Here is a 20,706-nt window from a genome sequence, read left to right as displayed (position 1 = left end):
AATTTATCATTTTCATTCATTTTGGTTAGGGGAAGTGCTATCATATAGGTGTCAAGATTTTAAATAGTACATCTGATTTTTTATGGTTTTTTGTGTTATCATATGAAATTTAATTGTTTATAGCTATTGTTCTAATTTTTATACAGTAATAACGCACGTTGTGGGATCTATTATGTATGCTAGGGTGAAAAAATGGTCATTTCAAAGTGTTGCTTAGTATCTACTTAATGATGCCCCAATAACCATACACTACAACCACCTCAAAAATGGTCAATACTTGTGTACAAATGCCCTAGTAGTCATATACTATGGGTACCAATAAAGTTGCACAACTCCTCCAATTAAAGTCCAAAATTTCTAACTACTAGGGTAAAGGGGGCGACTATTAATACATGTGAAATTTATTAATGGATTTTTAGTTATTATTTTTTGGGTTTCTTTAAAGTTAGTAATTTGGGGGTCGGGTAAGCAAGGAGTGAATAGTAATTTGAACATGGGTGATGCTCTTCCCCTACGTGTCTCAAACAAGTTTCAAATTTGTAGTTCATTTAGTTTCTAAAATTCAAAACAATTTAGATTTCAATTTTCTTTTTTTACTACTAGTATTTGCTTGTTGATTTCATGCAATGTGTAAATTTGTGCATTGAGGTATTGTTTAAATGGACAAGCCCTGATTAATTTTTATGTCTACCTAATATGTGACAAAGGCTAGCTTATATATTAGCTATCTTATGCATTGCACTACACCATCTCTAGAGCTTTCTATTAGAAATTACCCATGACAAAATTTCATATTGAATGATTTCTTGGCATGTATTCAAGATTTGTCTCAAAACCATTGAAGCAGATCCTAGTGTTTTACTTAAAAGAGAAGACATCTGCTAGCAAACTCAAAGACCATCACAAGCATCATCTGTTTTATGGAATTGTCTCTTTAAAAGTAAGATGACTAGCACAAAGATCAAATTTGTAGGATGAAGATCAATTTCATAAGCATTGAGATGATTTAGAGAGTTGCATAGTGAAATTTCAAGCATGATAGAGTTATTTGACAAGGTATATACACATGTTACAATGATGAATATATAATCATCATCCATCACAAAATATTTGACATCATCAAACTCTAGAGCTATGTACCTTGATCCCTTCCATTATATTTAGCACTTGGTTTTAGATATTTTTAAGTAGTATTTACAAGTAGACCTCAATTTTGAACCTTGTTGACTTAAATTATAAGTAAGGTGATACCATAACAAATTCTCAATATTTGTCTATTTTTAACTAATTAGAGAATTGCCTAACTTATGAATCCCCATCAACATACCCATTTCAAGTGAGACTGTTAGTTGTTAGGTAGAATGTATTCTTGAAGAATTTTACATGCAAGGCTACGTGTTATTTATTTAATACAATCTCTTATTTGAATACCTAAGTAAACACCTCCCTCTTGGATACAAAATTATGGTCTCGTTGACTATTTTGGTCTCAATGTTATTATTAAAATCTATCTATCTTGTGCTTTATTTTGATTTTTTCAAATTGTAAGAGTACATGTTTATACATGTAAAGGAAAATAAACTTTCCTTTAGGTTAATTGAGTAAATGCAATCAATTAAGCACAAATAAATTTAGATTAAACAGTGAGAGATGGGGATAAAATATGATATTTTGGAATAGATAAACTAGGAAATTAAATGTGGGGGAAGGTCTAGTACTTAGCTCTATAATGGAAAAATGATTGCTTGTGCAGAAGATTTTGGAATCCTATTAGTGTATACTTAAAAAATGGTGCCTCTCTATTGAAAAAATATCTTGGATTAACACTAGTCCTCTATTATGTCAACAATCGATTTTGATGTGATGGATCATATTTGAATGATTATAAACATATCATGTAGCTTCAAATTTAAACCTATACAAGGCAAATTTTTGCTCTTTTTTTACTTAGTTGTCTACTCAAATTTTGCTATTCCTCTAAATATTGGTAGTCTTTTAAAATACCTTGGAAAGGTTGTTTCATTTCAAGGAGACAAGCTCTCCATGGTCAACTCATAGAAATATATATAAAGGTCTAAAGACAATGGACAAGTACGTTGGAATGATGTATGTAGATTCTTCATTCATATTAAAGTACCAAATCCAAGTATATCGCTCTTGATTTCCCCTTTAATGCTTTAAGATGAGACACGTTGCTTAAGAGATGGTGAATATGAAATAAATGTAATCAAATATTGAAGATGCGAAAATCTAATCTGAGATCTCATGAGAGAATATTCAGATTGATTTAACATCAAATAATGAATTGCCTGCAAGAAAACACACGTGCAACACTTAAATAAACAAAACACACACACATGCATTAATAGGAATTTGCCTCCAATGCACTCCTATCTGTCAAGATCTTGTGTTAAGAATAGATGCTATCAGAAGTAGTACACAAGAGGCCATGAAGAACAGAGATTGAGGATGAATGCAAGATGATTGAAAGATATGAGATGAATGTAAAAGTAAACTAACTATAATGCAAAAGAAAGCAAATATGCAAGAGATGGATTGATTTGTCAGGCTTAGAAATGAGGAGGAGCATGGTATTTATAGATGTCCTCAAGGGTGAATCCAATATCAGGATGAATGTGGATAAAATATTGATGTGAAGATGTTTGTCCCACATGCATTAGGTGAGTGAGATTGATAGGAGTGGGAGGTAATTAATAAATAAAGGGTGAAATAGATATATAGGAGATTTAGGCATAGATTAATAATAGAGTATATTAATGAATTAATGGAGGATAATCAAATATATGGATTTAATGAATAATGATGAGATATAATAATATTAGGAATATTATAAAATAATGGATAATATGGATATTATAATGAAAAATGGGATTATTAAAGGATGGATCCACCTGATGATTAAAAACTTTAGGATTGAATGTGAGGACAATTTTATTGAAAATTTCGTGTCTACAAATATGTCTAAATACTAGCACATAGAATCATGCTATTGGAAATGTATGTTTAGTCAACTTAAGACATGCAAATGAAGGGGTCCTATTAACCAAATTTGAATTTTAGATTTTGGAAAGAACATGATCACCACACAACCATGGGATCCACCTTGCAATCACAAGAGTGGCCCTAGTGACAAAATAATTTGATCTAGGTGGTTAATGTCTATATGAAGGTAGTGTTGAGAAATAGAATAACTCTTATTGGGAAAGCATGTACAAATAATGAACAAATATAATATACTAATCAAAGTAACATGTGATTAACCATGAAAGTAATCACGGAGAAGCATATATTAGAAAATTAAAATCAATGAATTCATATGAAACACATAAATTTAGAATTTGTCTTTCCATTACACATTTTAAATTACAGTTCCATAAAACCAATTAGTAATAAATAAGTGGAATGATTCATCATCCTTATTTCCATCGAGTATAGAATAAAACCTACACTCTACTCTATTAAGCTTTGAATGAGTTTATCAAGGTGGAATTAGGTGTACTATTAGTAGAAACATAAGAGACGATGGATTTTGTATAAGAAAGGTGAGGCATGAGAGATTACGAGGTATAATTTATTTGGTGAATGAACATGACACTTTTAGGCTGAGGAGAATGAGTGGTGACAATATTATAAGTGAGAGGGGTATGCATGACACTAGTGGTATAGGATTAATATGAAATACTAGTAGGGTGGGACTAAGCCATGATGTTAGTAGGATTGGAAGCAAAGGAAATGAGAAATATGAACAAGAAAAGACTCAGCCTCAAAAGAAGGAACCAATGAAAACCATAAGGTGAAGAAAAGTAGCAAGAGAGAGAAAAAGTAAGAAGCTTGGAACCACCATTCAAAGAGTTCGAAGATGTAATATTTTCTTAAGCTAATAATTTAAAAAATGTAATATTTTCACCTATTCCTTTAAGTTCACACACCAAAATTTGTAGAGCTCTTCTTTCCATTTAAGTGTACATCCAAACTATATGACTTGGTAACTGAAACTTTACAAAGTTAAAAAGGCATAAAAGATTAAAACTAGACATGAAAAGATCTAATCTTAATCTTAGATTTAATGAAAGGGACTTTCTTTGTGAAAATGATAAAATTGTCTTCATTTTATTAAAAAGATAAATTTTAATAAAATAATATTTTAGGAAAATTAAAATGTTAAAGATGGATTGATAATTGTTATATATATTGAAATAAATATTTTGAGAAATAGAATAAAGAAATAAGGTATTTAGTTATAAATTTGACATAGATTTGTTCTGATATATAGTTGAAACAGTTTGTCAAAGTATAAAAAATCCAATGATATTTGGATGCATGTTGTGGAATTTGTGATATCATTGTTTGTCACCACTAATCACTTTACAATGTTGGATTTGATTACACACCTATAAATCCATAATACACGAGTGCAATTTGATATTAATGTCCAAATCTCATCTTTGCGGATATTTGAATGTTTATCTATAGCTTGTCATGAATGTGTATTTGTTCCAACATTAAAAGAATTAAAAAAAAAAATAGTTGTTTAACTAGGACTTTACAAACGATAGGGAATGTGTATCCCCTTGGTTTGAACCCTAGAGTATTGAGTTAACAACTTTTTAAAATGATATGAAAGCATGTATGGGATATCATAAAAGACGTTGTAAGCAAGTAGTACAATAAAAAAATCTTTGACTTAGTGCCCCTTGAATTATGATGCAAGTATGTATAAGAGTTAGGACTAACAATTTGTAGTTTTGTGAAAACGAAAAAAAGGTTATTCTTATACAATTCCAAATGACATAAATATAATATTTTTCTATATTGAATCAATGCATAATAGTTAGTTGGAAAGGTTAAATTGATCTTATATATTTTTAGAATGTAAAAATTTAAGGTTCATTTCTACAAATCATACAATTAACTAAAAATATTTTGTAATCGAAATTTTTACCTCAAACAAAAGAATAAATAAAACTAATAAAAATAAAAAAATATGAAACAATACATAAAAGAAAAACAATAAAACACAAAATAATAAGCATTACATAAACAATCACCCAACACAAACCATAATATATAGAATCTCAATATATAAAATCAAAATGTATGAAAGGGAAAAGAAAAAGTATAAAATATATTCCTAATTTTACACCTTGTAATAATGTATGTTTGGTATAATTAATAGAATGAATCCCTATCAAAAGGGAAGTTCACGTTCATTTAAAAGTAAAATAGTTCCTACACAGTTATGAGGAGTCCCCACGTTTTCCCTATTTCGGGGAAAAATAATTATTAATTAATTCAATACACTTAGAGCCATTTCATAGTTCTGACAATTATATTATATTTAATGAAAGGAGTCTTTTGGACGCCATTAAAATTTTCGGTTAATATACTCTGCTTTTCATGTACGCGTGAAATATATGATGCATGCATGTAATTAAAACGTGTAGACCAATTTATGCGGGCACGTCGGCAGCGTATATTAATTTTGCCTGTGTTTTTTTCTGTTTGTTTTTTGGTGTCTGGAATGCACTAGCTAACTTCTAAGTTATTAGTTACGTGGGAGACAAAAAATAAAAATAAAAAATATATATAAATTCCAAATTTTGATTGAATCAGTCGACGGGGGAAAAGACTTGGGTTTAGTGAAAAGAACCATTTTTTATATAGAGCCTCTCTTTTTAAAATATTTTTTATGTTTAGTTTAGTCATGTTTGAGGAGTGTCAATTTTAGTATTAAATTCGAGTTAGTTTGGTGTCAACAGAAATTGGAGATTATTTTAATTTTTATTAAATTGTCTATATGATAGTTTTTTTTTCTATATTTTAAATATGATTATAATCATTATTTTATCTTTTTAATTTATTGTTGGGAAGTTTTGTTTTTCAAATTTCAAATTGTTTTTTTATTAATTATAAGGTAAGTCAATTTAAAATTATGATCATTGTTTGTTGATTTGTACATTAATTTTTTTATTTATTTAGAATATAGAAAGTCGTATTTAAATACATGACCTAAGATTTATTTCATTATACTTTAATATTTGAACTGCACATCATTTAATTAGGAAGAAAAAGAAGATTCTAGGTTTGTATGTATATTGAAGAATAAATATTACATAGTCTTCGTGTTAGACATGTTGCATCCACCATGCCTTTGATCTCGTAAACATTAATATACATGGGTGATAAATGGTGCTCTTTCCCTAGATGGTGCTAAAATATAATTTATTACATGCATTGCCTTGCTTGGGATGTAGGTACCTAGTTTCGTGAACACACAACCCATGTGATGGGCCATGGGATATTAGATGATAAATGTGAAGATAGTATTCATATGATTGTCATGTCAATATGGTATCCATAACTTTTGATTGTGCTTACATTTATTAGAGAATTGAGAGTTGTTTTTGGAGGATTCCTAATTTTAGGAAAATTTTAAATAATAATAATTAGATTATATGGATATTCGTATTTGTATATAATAGATTATAATATTAAAAAAATCATATGTATTAATATTCTATATTATGAATTTGAATAATGATTTGTAATTTTTAATTGCTTTTTTTTTTTTTTCGTAAAATGAAGATATGATTTTTGTATTGGGAGGTTCACAAAGGAAGAGATAAAAAAGGCATCTATCAATGTCTTCAAACAATAAATTAGATAATATAGATAAATCTTATGTATATGTTTATGAGTGTATGGTATTAAAGTTATCATGAGTGAGGTATTAGATATTGTGTTCAAGTGATGAGGATAAGGCATTCTACTTGCATCCTTTTTAATTGGAGTTGTGTATCTCTAGAAGTTTTCATCAATACAATTTTTTTAAAGATACAAGAACTGAGACTAAAATATAAATATTGATAATTAAAAATAGAGAGGAATAGATATTTCTAGTGATTTTTTCATTGTTACCAGAACATGTTCAATGTACTAAATTCTAATATAAATAGAAAATATCTACATGTTTTTTATATTAAAAGCAGCCAAAACAAGGGAGTTGTCCCAGTTACAAATAAGAAAATAGTGGTAAACCAAATGTCAGTGGAGAAGCAACAAAATTGCAGCCTCCTAAACTTTCCTCTATCAAAAACTTTAAACATGCTACGCATATTAACCGAGCAAATAAAAGTCTTTATTAAAATACGCCACGCAGGGCAAAAGATAGTTAAGTCCAAGCATAACTAGAAACCATAACTATAAGCCAACAAACCAATAGGGCCATTCAAAAAACAAAAAACCCAAACCATAGAAAACCCAACTATTTCTTTTTGCCATGGCTCCTCTTGGGGAGGAGCTTCCTTGCCCATTCCTTGGTGAAGAATTTAAAGAGGTCCCTATCGTCCTCATCCTCGTCCTCCTTTCCTTTACCTTTGATTGTGGTTTCTTGCAAGAGACAAAGATTGGTCGTCGAGCTATGCATAACATTCAGAGCAAACCTGGAGACGTCTTGCAACTTGTTCTCAATGGCCTTCGTTCTACTGGTAATTTCCTGCACGTTTTCAAACATGCCCTCCACTTTCTTTTCCAAGTTCGTCAGTTTGCAGTCCGCTTCCTCCTTGATGTTGCTCAATTCCTCCACTACCATCATCTTATCAAACCTGGGAGTAGGGGACGAAGAGTTGGCTCGAGATTTGGGCCCGACATCCAAGCTCATGGAAATTTTTGGAATCTCAGAAGCATGGGTGGAGTTGACAAAGTGGGGGGTCGAGGTGGACTAAAACGGGACCACATTGTCAGAGGGGATGGAATTCCCAGATTCATGGGATGAGGAGGGGTCCCTTAAGGATTTCTCGGGGGGTTTGGACACCAATCTCATAGAGGGGCGGGGAGTGTTAGCCTCATCTGTAATCTCCACATCAGAGTCAATTTCCGTGATTCTCACTTTCTTAAGGGGTTTTGCATCTTCCGAATGACGCTTTTTATTCTTCTTAAGTCCAACCAAGTTTGGGAAACTAAGGAGGGCTTAAGTTAGGTTTATCAACAGTTATGACCAGGGGTTGGCTTTCAAGCACATTCTGGACAAAAATCGTGTGAGGGGGCATAGGGCCAAGTGGAAATTGTTATTAATCTACATGTTATTTTACTTCATTATGGACCATTTTTACATTTTGGGTGATTTGTTTTGAGGTGTAAATAGAAAGTACTATCCTAGGTTAATGTTTAACATGCGAATTTATACAATACATGTCATATAATTTGTTTCACACTCTTGTAAACTTGAATTTAAATCAAGTTATCAATAAATGGAAAGATATTAAAGGAGAAACTAATTTGTTAGATTAGAGTTTTATATTATTGTGTGAAATATTTAAGCATTAATTTTAGGTGTTTGGCAAGTTTGGGTTAAAGATTTAACCCAAATATTTATAAACCATAAAAAAAATTGGTTAGGTTGCTATAAAGGTGTTAAAGTTGATTAATCTCCTATAGAGGTCATACCACTCACAATATAGCATGAGAGAATGTAGATTGAAGTGGAATTACTTAGAGTTAAAAGTGTAAGGAAGTTAAGGTGGAGGAACAACCTTCTACATCAATCTTGAGAGGAGGGTAATGCAAAAAAAAATTAGATATTCACAATGGTTATATAGAAATTAAACAAAAATAAACATAAATTTCATGCATACCACAACATAGTGTTTTAGGTGGATAAAACCACATAAATTGTTTGTTGACTTGCACATTATTATTTTTAATTGGAATATAGAAAGTCATATTTATATACACAACCTAAGACTTGTTTCATCATCCTTTAATATTTAAATTGCACGTCATTCAATTTATCCTTTAATATTTGAATTGCACATTATTCAATTTGAAAGATAAATAAGGTTCTATGTTTATATTTATATTGAAGAGTAAATATTATATTATTCCTCATGCTAGACATATTGTATCCACCATGTCTTTGATCTGACATAATGCATCCACCATGTCTTTGATCTGTACAAGGGTTTGCTTAAGGCAAATGAAAATAAATATCAATTTCTTAAAAGTTTTCTTCAATTGTACATTTTTTTACACAAATAACTAGTGCAAGTAAACATGGTTTTATAGGGTTTAGGTGTAAAGGACATGTTTATGGGTTGAGATAGAATCATAGAATTGGAGGTCATAGTTGTTGACGTGATTCTATCTCCAAGTTCATGATAGTAAAGTGAGCCAATCACAATTGTTTATACATATACTTTATTAGAATTAAATCACAATTTGAGGAGCACTAAATCAATTTTGGCCTTACATTTTGTGGAAAAAAATAGAATAGTTTTCATTTCACAACCAACAGATTAGTGGTCAAAAAAATTTCATATCATTGTAGAAAAGTTCTAAATAGAACTAAACTTAGATACCTAAGATAGGCTAAAGATGAAAATTCATATATTCAAATTAGGTCCACACATCTAAATTAGTTATGCACTTGCACAAATTAGATTCAAAGGTCCACAATCGATCCCATAATTATCCAAATGACTTACAATGATAGACAATGATATACAATAACTTTATAAAGACAATGATATACAATAACTTTATAAATTATAAAGCATTATCTACACGTCACTAAATTTCCTCTATATTAACAAATCACTTTCAATCATCCCTCACAACATATTTTGCACATATTAATTACCCACTCCATTTTCAACGTTACCATAATTTTTTATTTTCTCAAAATAAATCAAAATTTCAAGAATAAACAATCCTTCTAAGTGAAGCTTCTCGAACTAAACACCTCTTAATGAAAGATAATTAAAAACAAGTGTTGCAGTGTGTCATAGTTCCTACCAATGCTGACAAGACAGATTTATAGAAATAGAAAATGGGAGATTAAGCAAAGGAGAAGCTATAAATGGTTATTCATACTGTTCGAAGATGAAAGTTTTGAAAAATGCAACACATGACAACTAGTCACCATTATGTTTGTATACATGGATATGGTGACAATAAGATTATGATCAAATGTCCAATTCATTTCATTGATTATACTAGTTAAAAACAAAAATATATATCAATTTCTAATATGCGCATTATCTTTAAAAAATTCCTTGGATTTTATTTTTAGGTCCATTATTACTTGAGAGCTTGAAAAACATTAGCAATCTTTATGGGAGAGCTTTTTTCATTTCTAACACTTTTACCCTAATTTCAACAAATTCAATTATTCAATTTAATTCAAGGGAAAGAATAGGCAAATTCAAGACCCCTTGGAATTTGACCAGGATCTAGATCTACTAGGTTTAGATCTATCAAATTCCTATCTTTCCCTAATGTAATGGTCCCTAAGCAAAATTAGCAGTTTTCACCCTTCTTGTGGTGGAAACCCTAAATTTTCACCATTACAAAAACCTATTGGCCTATTAGAGTAATGTAAAGTAGATGTTAATTTATGTCAAATCAAGAAGTAACAAAGGACAAATGACATAACTGAGGGGTTTTTGTAGGGATATTTACGCCCTTTTCAAGGAATTCAAAGAACATTGTGGTAGATCATGACGGACTAAGACAAGGAACTCAAATAATGAACAAGGAAAATATATGGAAATGTGCTTAAAAGGCTATGGGTAGAGGTTCCTGATAAAAACAAGTCACGTATTTGTAATTGGTGTGTATGGTCTTGTGATACAGTAGCCTAAAGAAATGACAAGTGTTATTAAGTGACATGTATGAAGATATTTTTGTAGGCAGTAGTGGTCATGAGAGCACACATCTAAGCCTTAAACAAAGCCACAAGCCTATGAAAAATGCTACAAATAATGTAAGAACAACATGCTATAAGACATTCCCATGGACAAAGACCAAGTGAATAGTAACAAAAAGGCATGAATCATGTCATGAGTGAAGGCAAGGCATTCACATATCAAAGAAATCTATTTAGAACTTTGCTACAATGATATGTAAGATACACTAAATATGAAAATTTATATATTCAAATTAGGTCCACACGTCTAAATTAGATATGCACTTGCACAAATTAGATTCAAAGGTCCACAATCGATCCCATAGCTATCCAAATGACTTACAATGATAGACAATGATGTACAATAACTTTATAAAGACAATGATATACAATAACTTTATAAATTATAAAGCATTATTTCCACATCACTAAATTTCCTCTATATTAACAAATCACTTTCAATCATCCCTCACAACATATTTTGCACATATTAATTACCCACTCCATTTTCAACATTACCATATTTTTTCATTTTCTCAAAATAAATGATTTTATCAAATTTTTCAAGAATAAACAGTCCTTCCAAGTGAAGCTTCTTGAACTAAACATCTCTTAGTGAAAGATAATAAAAAACAAGTGTTGCAGTGCATCGTAGTTCCTGCCAATGCTAACAGGACAAATTTACAGATTTAGAAAATGGGAGATTAAGCAAAGGAGAAGCTAGAAATGGTTATTCATACTGTTTGAAGATGAAAAAATTGAAAAATGCAACACATGATAATTGGTCACCATTATGTTTGTATACATGGATAGGACGACAATAAGATTATGATCAAATGTCCAATTCATTTTATTGATTATACTAGTTAAAAACAAAAATATATATCAATTTTCTAATATGCGCATTATCTTTAAAAAATTCCTTGGATTTTATTTTTAGGTCCGTTGTTACTTGAGAGCTTGAAAAACATCAGCAATCTTTATGGAAGAGCTTTTTTCAGTGACTTTGCAAACTTTTATTTCCACAGTCCAAAGCAAAATCTATCATTTTCTTTGGCTAAATTTTTTTAATCCATCTTTTGAATATCTTGAACCTTATTACAATTCTTAAATGGTTGGATTGTGATGCGATATCAAGCCTGAATTGAAACGTGAGATAGAATAATATATATAAAATTGCACATGCTTGTAAAAGTCTGTATATATAAAATCATAAGAAGATTAGTTTAGAAAGCAAGCACAAAAGATACTATCTGTACGTTGACAAAGGAGGAGCCTTTACCCTTTTGAAATAAGTATATATTGTGGAAACTATATACAAACACATCTGCATGGTGTTGTCCTAATGTATAAGATACTTGGTGGGTTTTGGTTCTTTAAACAATCCATATCCTTGTACATGTTGGGGATGAATTTCATCAACACAATCTAAATATAAGACAATTTATAGGAATGTCCAGTGTTCAAATATCAATTATGATTTTTAGAGACACCATTGTTTAATTTGAAAAGATATATTAATGAACACAAAAGAAATTATTAAAGAAAAAAGATAAATTATATTTACCTAAGTAAAAAATAGAAAAAATAATATTAAATAAAAGATTATTTTAAAAAATTAAATTTAAAAAATCTAAAAATAAAAGAGCTATTCAATACAATAATTTGAATTAGTGAAAATATATTTTAAAAAATTCTTAATAAATAAATATTTTTTACATATAAACTTTGACAAAAAAATAATTAATTGATTTTTTATTACTTTATATACAAACTTTCATATGAAATGTTACTTTTTCTAATTACCGTCTCTCATCATCCCTAATTCATAAACACCATAGAACATGGTGTGAATGCGATATAAATTAGCAGTTCAGATGATTGCGTCGATCAAACAATTTTTATTAATACATTTTGATTAAAAATTGATTACTTTCAACAATCTAAACATTGCAATATAGAGACTCTACATTTCATGAAATTTTTTGTATGAAAGATAATTGATTGCAGCAGGGAAAACTATTCGAAAATTAAAACTAACCCTTGCCAATAATTCCTTAAAGACAGGAACTTAAAAAGCGACAAACTTACGGTAACCCTCTTTAATTTTTCAGATTAGAAATGAGTGGACAACAACATCTTCTAGAAAGCATTGATCTTTCCACAACAAAACGAAAAATTAGCGCTGACATTGACTAGTAGGCTTAGATGTAATGGAATATCCTTTATGAAATTTAACCTTTCCTAGGTAGGCCCCACAATAGAAAGGGTGCCAAATGCTAATTTATTGCATGCATAGGATGTAGTTTCGTAACGCACGATTCATGTGATGGGCCAGGGCAGATTGGATGATAAATGAGAAGACAGCGTTGCTATGGTTGTCATGTCAATATGATAACCACAACCTTTGATTGTGCTTGCATTTATAAGGGAATTGAGAGCTGCTTTTGGAGGCATTTAAATAATAAGGATTAGATTATATAGATAATGAATTATAATAGTATAATAGGAGTGTACATATTAATATTAATATTATGAATTTGAATAATTATTAATAATTTTTAATTCATAAAAAAAAATATGTTGTTAGAGATTTATAATGGAAATAATAATAGAATCTTTATTAATATCTTTAAATAAATTAGCTAATATAAATAAATCTTATGGATATGTTTATGAGTGTTTGGTGTTAAAATTATCGTGGGTTAAGGTATTGGATATTATGTTTGAGCGATAGGGATAAGGTTCTCTACTTGTGGCCTTAAGAGTCTTTCATCAATACATTTTTTTTTAAAGGTATAAGAATTAGGACTAAAATATAAATATTGATGATTAAAAATAGAGGGGACTAGGTATATCCAATGGTTTTTTCCAGTGTTAACACAACTTGTTCAATGTCTTAAATTCTACTATAAATAGAAAAGGATCTGCATGTTAGTTTACATCATTATGGACCATTTTGGCAGTTTGGGTGATTTGTTTTGAAGTGTTTTCTGGAAAGTACCATTCGACATTAATGTATAACATGCCAATTTATACAATAGATTTTATGTAATTTGTTTCACACTCTTGTAAAGTTGAATTTAATCAAGGTATCAATAAATGCAAAGATGATGAAGGAGAAACTAATTTGTTAGATTAGGGTTTTATATTATTATGTAAATGAAAGAGCCATTATTTTATGTTTTTGGCTAGTTTGGGTTAAAGATTTAAACCAAATATTTATAAACCATAAAATAATTTTTTCTAGGTTACTATAAAGGTGATAGAGTTGATAGATCTCATATAAAGGTCCTACCACTGATAGAATGTGGAGTAAAGTGGAATAACTTAGAACAAAGTGTCAACAAGTTAAGGTAGAGGATCAACTTTCTATATTAATCTTGAGATGAGGGTAACACAAAAACTTTTCAAATTTTGACAATAGTTACAAAAAATTAAACAGAAACAAACATAAATATCATGTGTACCACAACATGGTGATTTACATAACTGCTTTATTAATAAAAAGCATAGTGATTTACATGGGGAAAACCCTTTCGAAAGAAAAAACCCACACTCTTAAAGCTGCACAATATATTATTTAGAAACCAAGAAGATTACAATATACTTGTAGAGGAATCTTTTCACAAGAATATCACCAACCACAGATCTAGAGACAACATAATAGTTTTCAAACTCTCAATATACATCACTATACCTGGTTACAATACAATACCCTCATAAAATAGGGTTGTCATCCAGGGGAAAAAAAGGCAACATAATATCAACCCTCGAATATGAGACCTAATGATGAACACTCCATATTTACAATAACAAAATATACATAATTTAATGTGGATTTTAGGCATGTTGCCATCAAACCTCCACTGGGGGGCAAAGCCCTCAGAGTCATCCCCATGGACCCAACAAGGGGGTACCCCCTCACAACCCTTTGCACTCACCTATCAACAATACCCTTTCATAATTGCAAAGTTAAGACACCATTTTCATGACATAAACAAAGTAAGAGTACAAACATTAGGACCTACTAACATCAAGTGTTTGTGCATGTAATGTTGATGGGCCATATCTATATATTGAAGTATATGCCATAGATAGTGAGGTAGGCTACCTAAATAGAAAGGGTGTGAGATAATGACTTGTGATACATGGCCAAAGTTGCAAATCTTAAAGATGATTTGTGAGAATACCATAATGTTACATATTAGGGTGTGTGCACCAAGATGGGGGACTAAAAAGTGGCCACTCCTTTTTTTGGCCCCCATGAGAACACAATGCAAACATATTATAATGTGCTTGTAGTGTGCTCATTTTAAACATAATTTTTTTAAAAAGTCATTTCATCTCTCATTCTGCTCTGAAAACCCTTGTGGCTAGCACAACTATGCATCCCATTTTCATGCTCACAATCCTACAAAGTCCATTTTCATTTTCTCTTTGTCAAATTATCATCAACATGCCACTAAGATATCAATCAGGTAAAAAAAGTAAGTATTGTATACATATTAATATTTTTCAATGTTTTTTTAGGGGTTGATAATGCACCCCCAAATATTGAAAAATATTGGATCACCTCCTCATCAAAATCATCCTTAAGAACAACCACAAAAAACACACCCAATTCCTTGACATCCTTTAGGAGTCACAATAAAACATATCAGGGAAAACAAAAAATAATAGAAAAGAACTTGAGGAGTTAATTTCAAGGTTGAGAGATTCTAGAGAAATAAACTCTCATAGGATGAACCTTGCTAAATAATCACAATCCATTGTCCCTCACATGGTGTCAGTGAGTGGTAAAATCAGTAGTTTGTTTGGAAAAAGGGAACAACAAAAACAATTTCACATGGAAAAACTATCATACAAACAAGTTAAACAAGATAATATTTTGAAATCTAACTTGTGTGCACTCTTCATCGACCCACAAACCAATGAAGCCTTACAAAGTGCATGCAAGAGGTTCCCTATCCATTGGTGGCAACACTAAGGGATAAAAATAATTTTTAAGATAGGTGGTGGATAGTTTTTGACCATCCTCCAAGCAATAATTATGAGGCACCACAATATTTTTCAAGGAAACTCTTTTGTGAGTTTTTCGTTAATGAGATCCTAGTTTAATTTCACATGCGAGAATTCTAGGGTAGAGGTGGGGGCTCCACACAAGATAAAGTGGGGGATCAATGTAACCCAAATTAGGAATCGAGACACTTAGCTAGACCAAAGTTGGAGCATCTGACTATCCCTCCATTGTGAAGGAGGATGTTGAGGTGTAGACCTAAGATTTATTAGCTCACTCACTCATACCCTTATACAACATATTAGGTTGAGCTAGTATAGGATGATGTGGGTGAGCCTATGATGCCTCAAGCCTCATGTACGCAAATCTTGTGAGTCTATCCATGTTTATGATCTTGAGATTAATCAAGATGCATGTGGCTAGGATACATTCAGAACAAGTTAGATGGTCATTACAAAAGCTCTATTTATTGCAACACTTCACATTGATAGTTCGGTAAATTTCAACAAGTTTATTTAATTCCATTTATCAACTTTTATTTTGAAATGTAAGATTAAATAAATTAGTAGAATGATTATAATTAAATTTTAGGGAAAAGTGTTCACCCTACTTGCAACAGTCCTCCACCTCCCTATTTCATGATGATGTCAAATCCATAGGCATGTAACTAGTAACAAATTATAAAATATTACATGTGAATAGTTGAACCTTATATCGATGGTATTCTTATAAGCCAATTTGGATGTTGAATAGGTTGATGTTGGACCTTCAATATTGACACCTGGTCGTCAAGTTGTTTGTCAAATTTTCACTTAGGTAGCCTTGTCTATTTTTATTCATTAATAGTGTTGTAAAATAATGTTAGGCAGTTTTTGTAATTGAGTAACATTTTTTATTTCATTTTTTAGATGTTGATAATAGATACTTCTCCTAGTGTTCATGCCACAATTGAGCACGATGTTTCTATTGTAGTAGAAAATTTGATGTCGTTGACAAAGGTATGAGGAAAATTAATGAATTTTATATTATGTTTGTTCTTTTTTTTTTGTCTACTATCAAAAAAATTAATGATACACATTTGTAGTTTAATTGTTATCTTTATGCTTGTTGTAGGGCCTTATGAATATATATCATGAATGTGCCCCTTTTGTAGATGGACGTAGTGATTATTTGTATGCTATTTAAGTGATTATTCTTTTATATGTTGTTCTCTATTCAATTTATATATGTTAATGTCTATACTTTTTATTGTATTAGGTGTAGCTCCAAGAAAGTTTAGACATGTGGATGAATGAGTGAGTTCAAAAGCAACCAACATTGTACATGCATCTCAATCTACTTGATAGTCAAAGGTAGTTTGTGGTCTCTTTCCTTCCCCTAAAAAGAAATGAATAAATTAGGGTCCTTTGTTGTATGCCTGTATGACATTTTTGAACATATATTTTATATTACAAATATATGACATTTTATGTTCATATGGATTTGTTGCAGGCCAATATGGATTTTTTGTATATATATTATACTTTTATTGACATACAATAGTGTATGCCTTTATGGTTTTTTTGTAATTACAATTTTTTTTTACCAATGCTATCCATATTTATACTATAAATTATTAATTGAACAAATGAATAATCATACAAAGTTGAAATGGAGATCTTTTGATTTGATTTAATTCAATAATTTGATTATTTAAAGATATAATTTTAGTGTTTTGCATTGTCAAGCAATTGGTAAAAGGTCTTCAAGTCCTTTAATCTTGTAACTATCATTATACCTTCAAAAAAGTTACCAAACCAGACCCTAGTTTCATAGGGCATGTGATGAATGTTTGAAGAAAATGTAGGAGCTTCTATAGCGTTCATAAACTTGTGACATCACCTTTTACTATTATAAATTTTCTTCAAGTCCGTATCTTCTATAGTTAATACTTCAATTGTCTACTATTCTTCGATATTACTCCATGTCATTGTATTCATTGCATTTCAAATAAATGTAACATTCAAGGGATTTTAAAGATCTTTGAAATCATGAGAATTCTTTCACTGATCACCCAAAAATCTTCTATTATTGATAATGTACCCTTCTTTCTTCATCACATACCTATCACCTCATTGTATCTAGGAAAATTGACGAGTCTTCAACATGCAAGATTATCATTTATCTTACTTGCTTTTACAATAAGCTCCACATATTATTAACCTTGTTCAATATTCATACTACTATCTTGGCTAGATTGTAGTGCCATTTCAATTGTGAATTTTATAAGAACTATCATTGAGACCCAAGAAACCCTCCATTTGGGTTTGGATACACATATTTTCCTTGTATTGTTTGATTATGTCATTGTGAAAGTCCTTGTTTGTCTAAAGATTATCATACATACTATAAATGTCCCTTTGTAGATTGTCATATGTGCCCTTCAAACATAATTTATTGCCAAATACAATCCTAATGCTATTACAACCTTTCCTTGACTTTTCTTATCCATACTATCACCATTTCAATATCTTTTGTTTATATTCATTATAATTGTGCTCCTGCATTGTCTGGAGGGTGTTGTGAACTACAAACTATGAAGATAATTTCTCCTCTTTTATATGTAAATGCCTTGCCCTCACTCATGACATGATTCATGCCTTTTTGTTACTATTCACTTGATCTTTGTCCATGGGAATGTCTTATAGCATGTTGTTCTCACATTATTTGTAGAATTTTTCATAGGATTGTGGCTTTGTTTAAGGCTTAGATGTGTGCTCTCATGACCAATACTGCCTACAAAAATATCTTTATACATGTCACTTGATAGCACTTGTCATTTCTTTAGGCTACTGTATCACAAGACCATACGCACCAATTACAAATTTGTGACTTGATTTTATCAGAAACCTCTTCCCATAGCCTTTTAAGCATATTTCCATCTCTTTTCCTTGTTCATTATTTGAGTTCCTTGTCTTAGTCCCTCATGATCCACCACAATGTTCTTTGAATTCCTTGAAAAGGGTGTAAAGATCCCTACAAAAACCCCTTAGTTATGTCATTTGTCCTTTGTTATTTCTTTTTTTGACATAAATTAACATCTACTTTACATTACCCTAATAGGCCAATAGGTTTCTATAATGGTGAAAATTCAGGGTTTCCACCACAAGAAGGGTGAAAACCGCTACTTTTGCTTAGGGACCATTACATTAGGGAAAGATAGGAATTTGATAAATCTAAACCTAGTAGATCTAGATCCTGATCAAATTCTAGGGAGGTCTTGAATGTGCCTCTTCTTTCTCTTAAATTAAATTGAATTATTGAATTTGCTGAAATTAGGATAAAAGTGTTAGAAATAAAGGTAAAAACATAGAAACAGTGGGATACAATCATTGGATTGAGCCATACACTTGGATTTGAGCAATGTAAGTAGATTCGAACTTGCTCCCCGAAAGAGCTCCTAAAATGTCAGGATCATGGTGGTGGTCGCCTTGGTCCTCCAAACTTTTCTCACACCAAAGAGGGATTGATTTGTCACTATAAATAATGCTTATCATGAAGACCGTAGCTTCGTACCTATTTCCTACACATAGAAAGAAGGAGAAATAGGTTGGGAATAGGGGTTTACCTAAGTCAAACCCTGATTTAGGATTTAACCTTGAATGGAATGTTGTAAATACTGAAATAAGTAATGAAAGGATATACCTCAGATTTGCAATTGTTGATAATGATGCTTTGCTTCTTAAATGTAATCACATGTGTTGTATGAATGACATGGACATGACAAAACCCTAATCACATGTACACTTGCTTGCATATGAAAGATGTAATTTGCTCCATAATGGTTCAATGAAAAATACATACCCTTCAAGATTTCTAGAAATGCTCGATGATGAATGCTTAAACACTTGAATGCTTTAGGTCAAATACTTATGATTCTTAGGGTCTTTGAATTGCTTAGATTCAAAATGAGTTGAGAAGGATGCTGGTGTAGGAGCACCTAAGGGTTGAAATGCCCTTAACCAATTTTGGCTTGTGAGACCTTCCAGTGGTGATGTAAATACATAAGGACTGGCTCTAGTCCATTTGTATGGTTGTTTAGTTGCAGTTTTTAAAATGTCTCTTATCGGCAAGACCTACCCCAATCGACAAGTCTTACCTCGATGAGTTCGCCAGAGTTTGGAGTGGTTCACACTTACCCCAATGACACGATAAGTCGTCAGTGCTTGGAGTATTGTAAGGAGTAGTTTCAACCCGATGATTAACTTGACCTATACTTGGACAGTGATCGCGAATGATCCTACGGCTGTCGCTATACCACGATGGGAAGATGATCGCCAGATAATCCTCACGACTTGGTGACAAAGCACGTGCAAAAAAAGAGGCGAGTTAATGACCGCGTAGGTTGAAGGTGGATCAACAGTGGTCGCTATACCGCAATGGAGAGATGCACGAAATTTATTCCCTGCGACTTGGCGACCAAGTGGTGGGACCCGACAAGAGATAAGCTCAGGCAAGTTAACGAGTGAGCAAGTCTGGGATTGTAGCGTCGTAAATTGTACGCACTTGCTAGGGTGGTACAATTTCATACCTAGTTTAGCACCCGCCTTGGCGCATTTTGCATTTGCATTGCATTTCCCCTTTAGCACTTAATTAATTAAATTAATTAGGTCTAAGGTTCTATTTCATCATATTCCACATCATAAAGTTGGGCCCTTTTCATTAAAGTGTGCCCCTTTCATTTTATTCCTCCAATACATCATTTAATCAAAAACCCTAATTAGGTCCTATTTTGAACTTGGGGGCTTGATTTCGGGGGTCAAAACATCTCGAAATCACCTGTACCTTCGAGATTCTCTCTAAAATCATCATATCCGACGGCCCTGAAAATTTGATGAAAAGTTGTCGGGACCATGGCGCCCGGAGTGCACACGGTCCCGGACATTTTTCCCGAAATTTTAGGAGCGCGATCCAATCATAAAATAAAGCTTAACCCCAAGAA

The sequence above is a fragment of the Cryptomeria japonica genome, chromosome 1, assembly GCF_030272615.1.
Source record: "Cryptomeria japonica chromosome 1, Sugi_1.0, whole genome shotgun sequence".
Classification (NCBI taxonomy): Eukaryota; Viridiplantae; Streptophyta; class Pinopsida; order Cupressales; family Cupressaceae; genus Cryptomeria; species Cryptomeria japonica.
This window is presented reverse-complemented; position numbering follows the sequence as displayed.